The sequence below is a fragment of the Mastomys coucha genome, unplaced genomic scaffold, assembly GCF_008632895.1.
Source record: "Mastomys coucha isolate ucsf_1 unplaced genomic scaffold, UCSF_Mcou_1 pScaffold3, whole genome shotgun sequence".
Classification (NCBI taxonomy): domain Eukaryota; kingdom Metazoa; phylum Chordata; class Mammalia; order Rodentia; family Muridae; genus Mastomys; species Mastomys coucha.
This window is the reverse complement of record NW_022196909.1, coordinates 32973185-32979132: the sequence shown is the minus strand read 5'-3', so window position 1 is coordinate 32979132 and position 5948 is coordinate 32973185. Positions and strand designations below refer to the sequence as shown.

The 5948-nt window shown below is 42.6% G+C and overlaps 1 long non-coding RNA gene across 1 annotated transcript in view; it reads right to left on the bottom strand.

Annotated features, from left to right (window-relative positions):
- Positions 1-3668, bottom strand: part of LOC116075228 — a 4847-nt gene extending 1179 nt beyond the window's left edge. Inside the window, exon 1 of the long non-coding RNA XR_004112472.1 lies at positions 3515-3668. This is a non-coding gene — a long non-coding RNA (uncharacterized LOC116075228). The remainder of the gene's footprint in view (positions 1-3514) is intronic.
- Between the last annotated feature and the right edge of the window lie 2280 nt (positions 3669-5948).

Sequence of the window (5948 nt, the reverse complement as noted above, 5' to 3'; positions counted from 1 at the left end):
AAAAAAAAAAAAAAAACAAAACAAAAAACAAAAGGAAGAAGAAGAAGAAAAAGAAGAAGAAGAAGCACGTGTTTGTTTTAGGAGGAGGGGGAGAAGGTGTATGAGAGCGGGCAGTAAGACAGAGTCATCAGTGCTGATCCTAAAGATTATTCTCTCCCTGAGGGGACAATGTCTGGTGCTATGACTGAAACTAGAAAAAATATTTACAGTAGTTCTCTCTCTCCCTCTCCCCCTCCTTCTCCCTCTCCCCTCTCTCCCTCTGTGTGTGTGTGTCTGTCTGTCTGTCTTTGTGTCTGTCTCTATCTCCTCATTTCTGTTTGTCTCTGTCTCCCTGTCTCTTTATCTCTCCTTGTCTCTCTGTGTCTGTCTCTGTCTCTCTATCTCTCTTTTACTGTCTATCTCTGTCTCTCTGTCCTCCCCCCTCCCTCCACTGTGTGTGTGTGTGTGTGTGTGTGTGTGTGTGTGTGTGTGTGTGTAGCTCAGAGGACGACATATGGAGTCTGTTCTCTTTCTACCTTTACAGGAGTTCTAGGAGTTGAACTCAAGGGGTCAGCCTTTGGCTGCAAGTGCTATTACATCCTGAGTCAACTTTACGGGCTCTATAGCCACATCCTTAACAACAGGGGGAAAAAAGATACAATTATCTACAGGGGACTTGAGGCAAATGGGAAGACAGAAATAAATGGAAACTGATCTGGGTCCCACAAGTAGAAAAAGAAAGCACGGTCATCTCTAAGGATTCCAGCTTCCAGGTTGGAAGGAAACTCTGCCTTCCAGTAATGTCTTGTCTTGTCTGGATGGCAGGGCGCTGCTCCCAGACATTTGCATACATGCAAACTCAGATCCCAGAGTCAGCTGTCTCCGACTGCCAGTCCTCTGACTACGAGTACCTCCAATCTATGAGGTCGTTCTTCCGCGCTTATGCCAAACGGTCACATCGATTTGAGACGCTAATGAAGTAAAACCCCAAGCATCTGTATTCGTGAGCTATTACCTCCGTATTGATTGTAGCCTTAATTGACAATTACTTGAATGGGCTGGGCAACGCTGAGCTTTTATTAATTTTCCATTGTGATGCTTGTTACTAAACTTCATTACAATTGTGTAACAATGCAAACTCCCCACTGTGGCTAATTGAAGTGGAAAATTCCACTGGCCGGGTCCCCAAATCTATTTATTCTGGAAAATAAAGAATCTGGTATTATTAAATTTGATATCAGGATTCTAAGGCTCGATTCTGTGGGAAGAGAATCGTGACTTTTACTGTGAAAAATAAATAGAATTTGCTAAATTGTTTTTCCTTTGCTGTTATTTCACAGGACGGGTGGTATCCAGAGACTAGATTTTCTACCTCACTGCCTAAAGAAACAGTGTGCTTCCTGCTACTGCCAAATTGTGTTCATCTCACCCCATTGCCTCACTTTAAAAAAAAAAAAATTATTTATTTATTTTGTTAGTAAGTTGGGCTAATTTTAATTAGGAGAGAGAAACTGACAGAAAGATTTATAATCAACTTTAGGGTTTTCATCAGCTAAACCCTGTAAACAGAACATTTATTTACTCCTGTTGTTTCCCCCCAGTAAACCAAATGCTTTGCTTTAAAACTATTCTTAAATAAGCAAACAGCCAAATGCCAAGAGGCTGCAGCTGGAAATGGAAGTCGCAACTTTGTCACAAACTGAGTTTTAGTAAAAGAAAACAAAATTGCTGCCATAGAACTCCCAGAGACACACCAGGGACAGGGACATCTCGTCCCTCTCCAATCTGGCCAGCGTCAGGGTGGGGGCCTCCTTTGTCATCTAAAATGCGCCTGATGGTTAGTGATTATATTGAAAATGTAAATGAACGAGGTCAGCTGAATCACACAGCCATGCTTGGGAAATGGGAAAATATAATTATGGGGGGTCAGTCCATCTGATCTGTGCTTGGAACGGGCTGCGCTTGGGAATAGGATTATTCATGCTGATTCTGGCTCCCTGATTAGGGGCACAAAGCCTCCTCCGTCTTACACGTGTGTGCTTTTAATAAATTTCAAACTTCACTTTCATTGTCATTCATAAAAAAAAATGGTTAAAAGTATATTTGAGTTGTCTCAATCAATTTCTTCCAAAGAAAGTTTTCTAAGGGACCAAGAGCTTTACTGGTCACAGGAAGTGAAATTCCAGTTTCTGTTTTTATTTATAGCAACAGGAAGATCCACTAAAGTGAGTCTAAAAAGACTTAAAATCAAGAATTAATGATACTAGAATAAAATTTTGTGGGCTAAGAGAAAGTAAGACCTGGGATCTTGAAAAAAGAAGAAGTAAAATTAGGGAGCGTCAAATACAATTTTTCCCTTATGTATCTACATTGAAATGATTGATGGTAACATTAAATTGGTATGGGCATAAATTTTGTTATTGCAGCACAAAGTTTCAGGACTTGGGGGGATTTAATTTCATTTATATTTTATGTATATGTGTGGATACCTTTGCATACCACAGGTCAGAAGAGGATTTCAGATCCCCTGGGAATTGAACTCGGGTCTTCTGGAAGAGTAGCCAGTGCTCTTAACTGCGGAGCCATCTCTACTTTGAAATGTCACTACACTACGTACTGCGCAGTATGTGCTGGGTGCTACCTGGTGGCTGCTATGGGTAGTATCATCTTCACAAATGAGGTCTTAGAACTCCTGACTTCGGACTGGAGAGATGGCTCAGTGGTTAAGAGCACTGACTGCTCTTCCAGAGGTCCTGGGTTCAATTCCCAGCAACCACATGGTGGCTCACAACCATCTGTAATGGAATCTGCTGCCCTCTTCTGGTGCATCTGAAGACAGTTACAGTGTATTCATATATATAAAATAAATAAATTTTTCTTTAAAGGAAAAAAAAAGAGAGAGAGAACTCTTGGCTTCTGTAGATCTCTAACCACAAGGCTGAAATAGAGAGATCAGGCTTCCTTCTGCAGCTCCTTCAAGATTTAAAGACCATGGATGGATAGTGGGATGAGAGAGACTGATTCAAATGTCCCCAGAGGACTTAAGAGCTCCTTGATTGTCCCTTCCCCCATCTGCTCACAGCAGACTAACCTCCACCTTCTCTTCTCCATATGACTGAAAGCTTTGGCCCCTTGAACCATACTAACGTCGACATTTGGACCCACTTTCCCCACTGGCTCCCTCCTGCCCCTGGGTTTAGCTTCTTTGCTCTTGCTTGGGAGTTTCAGAAAAACAAAGCATGCCTTGGGCTCGGTCTAACGGTCTAACGGTAAACCAGAGCATCAGCATGGGGGGGGGGGGGCTGCCTGGCCCTCAGTGTCCCATTCCTGCTTAAAGTTATTTTGCTGGAAGCCACTGGCCACAATGTAGGTCAAATCCACCATCATAAAAATGGCTGCTGCCACCTCACGTCTTCACTTAACACATTTGACTCAACTCAACAGCGCCTAAGACAAGGAGCCAATGCGAAGGGTCCGTCCTTTTTTAGGGTTCCTAACTGCTTTGCTAAACACCCGTGACCAAAACCAACTTTACCTCACAGGATGCAGTTCATTATGAAAAGCACTGAATTAAAAGAACAGGGCAGGGGGGCTGGTGACATGGCTCCGTGGTCAAGAGCACTGGTTGAGCTTCTTGAAGACCCAGGTTCGATTCCCAGCACCCTACGTGGCAGCTCACAACTGTCTGTCACTCCAGTTTCAGGGCTTCTGGCACCCTCACAGAGACATACAGGCAGGTCAAACACCAGTGGACACAAAAATAAACCCTAAAAAAACAAACATAGGCAGGAACCTGGAGGCAGGAACGAAAGCAGAGGCGCGGAGAAAGTCTGCTTACCAGCTTGTCCGTCACGGCTAGCTCAAGTTGCTTTCTTATATCCCAGGAGAAGTGGCCTGAGCCCATTGACATCAATCACCAATCAGGAAAAGTAACCAAAGGCTTTGAGACTGCGAGGAGTCTGATGGGGACCTTTCCTGCGCTGAGTTCCCTCTTCTCAGACGACTCTAGCTTGTATCACGTTGACAAAAACAAACAGACAAGCAAACAAACAGACAAAAACCTAACCAGCCTAGTTCAGCATTCTTGGTTTTCTGTTGGTTTGTGTTGTGAGGCAGGGTCTCACCCTTTAACCCAGAGTGACCTAGAAACTCATGGTGGAGCCCCAGGCTGGCCTCAAATTCAGCAGATTCCTCTGAAGATCCAAAAATGTCTTATGTTCTACTAAATACTCCTGAAATGACATCTTGTGTCTGCATGCTCCCTTTTCACTTTACTCATTCATTCATTCATTCATTCATTCATATATTCATTCCTCTTTTTTTTTTGGTTTTTTGAGACAGGGTTTCTCTGTGTAGCCCTGGCTGTCCTGGAACTCACTCACAGGCTGGCCTCGAACTCAGAAATCTGCCTGTCTCTGCCTCCCAGGTGCTGGAATTAAAGGCGTGTGCCACCACTGCCCGGCTTTCATTCCTCTTAAGATGATTTCGTGGTTCGTTTTTAAATGAGCTAGAAACTATTTTCAGTTTAGAAAAACTAGCCAGAGAATCAATCTTGACTCAGTTGCTAGGATACTATGTCTTTGGAACAGAAGTAAAGAATCAATTTCCCTGCGCCTTAAAGAACATGTATTTAAGTAAATTACTTCCCTAGAAATATTGATTCATTTCAAAAAAGCATTAAATAATACGGAAACAAGAGGACTTTTTTTTTTTTTTTTCTGTGAAAGCTACATCTCGACAGGGAAGCAGATGTGCACTTAAATAAAATATATTTACAAGGATAATCTCGACCTTGCTCAAGAGAGAACATAAACATTAATGAAGTGGCAGGACTATTCATGTAGTGAGCCCTTGCAGACCGCTGCATAAATAATGAGCACCAAATTGCCTGAGTGGTTTTATGTGTGAACTGGCTTTGTGAATTTTCCAAAGAACTCAGTCCTAGGATTAGGAGGTCCAAGGCTGAGTTTGTTCTAACAAATGAAGTATGGTGAAGACATATTCTAATGGAGACATCACGACTAAACACACATTGTCTTCCAAAGTGTGCTTTAAAAATGTTTAAGCTTCTTAGTATACTTCCCCTGTGCCGGGAAGGGTTCCGAAGGCCGACAACTGGCCTCGCAGGCATCCTCGGACAGCAGCAAGCCCTGCTCCAGGGAGGAAAGCCAGCCAGCCTGCAAAAAACGTTTCAGCAGGAACTTTTGGCTGCTTTAAGCGCCTAGAGCAAATGTTTGTTTGCTTCAGTACGGGGAAATCAAATGCCTTTGTGGGAAAACATTTGCTCGAGAAGCAAATGTTTGTTTTCGTAATCGACATTTGGACTGTTGGAACATTACCACTTCAGATATTGGTTGGAGAAATATACATTTAATACGGGGGAACCAGAGTAGGATCAGACACCAATCAGGACGCAGATGAAGGCGGGCAAGAGAACGAGGTTGAAACCAGACCCTGACAGAACCAAGCAGGAAAGCCGGGCCTTGTTTTACGTGTTTCTGCTTGTTTCCCAGCAACGGTGCAAACGAAGAATGATTTACTTCCTTCTAGAAGCATATGACTTATAAATTATCAAGGACAGAAGCAAGAGTGTATTTATCTAGTATTAATATTTAAATGCCATTTTCCTATTGAATGTACCACTCGCTCTCTGTATTAATCTGTTACATCAGACTTAGTACAGATTCATGGTTCCTAAATGGAGGTTTTTTTTTTTTTTTTTTCTCCAGGCTCACGTTTGATTATCTGTGCTTGGTAGTGGGTGGATAGCTACTCCCCAAACAGCAGGAGATGCAGAAATAAGCCCTGGCTTTTGAGTGCATTAAATTTTTTAGCAGCAGAGAGAAACTAATTGCATTTTAAGGGAGAGCGATATTTGCAAGCGTGGCAAGAGTCATTTATATATTGAATATATTATATTTGGCCACAGTTAATCCATAAACAGACAGCACAATTACACTGAGTTTGAG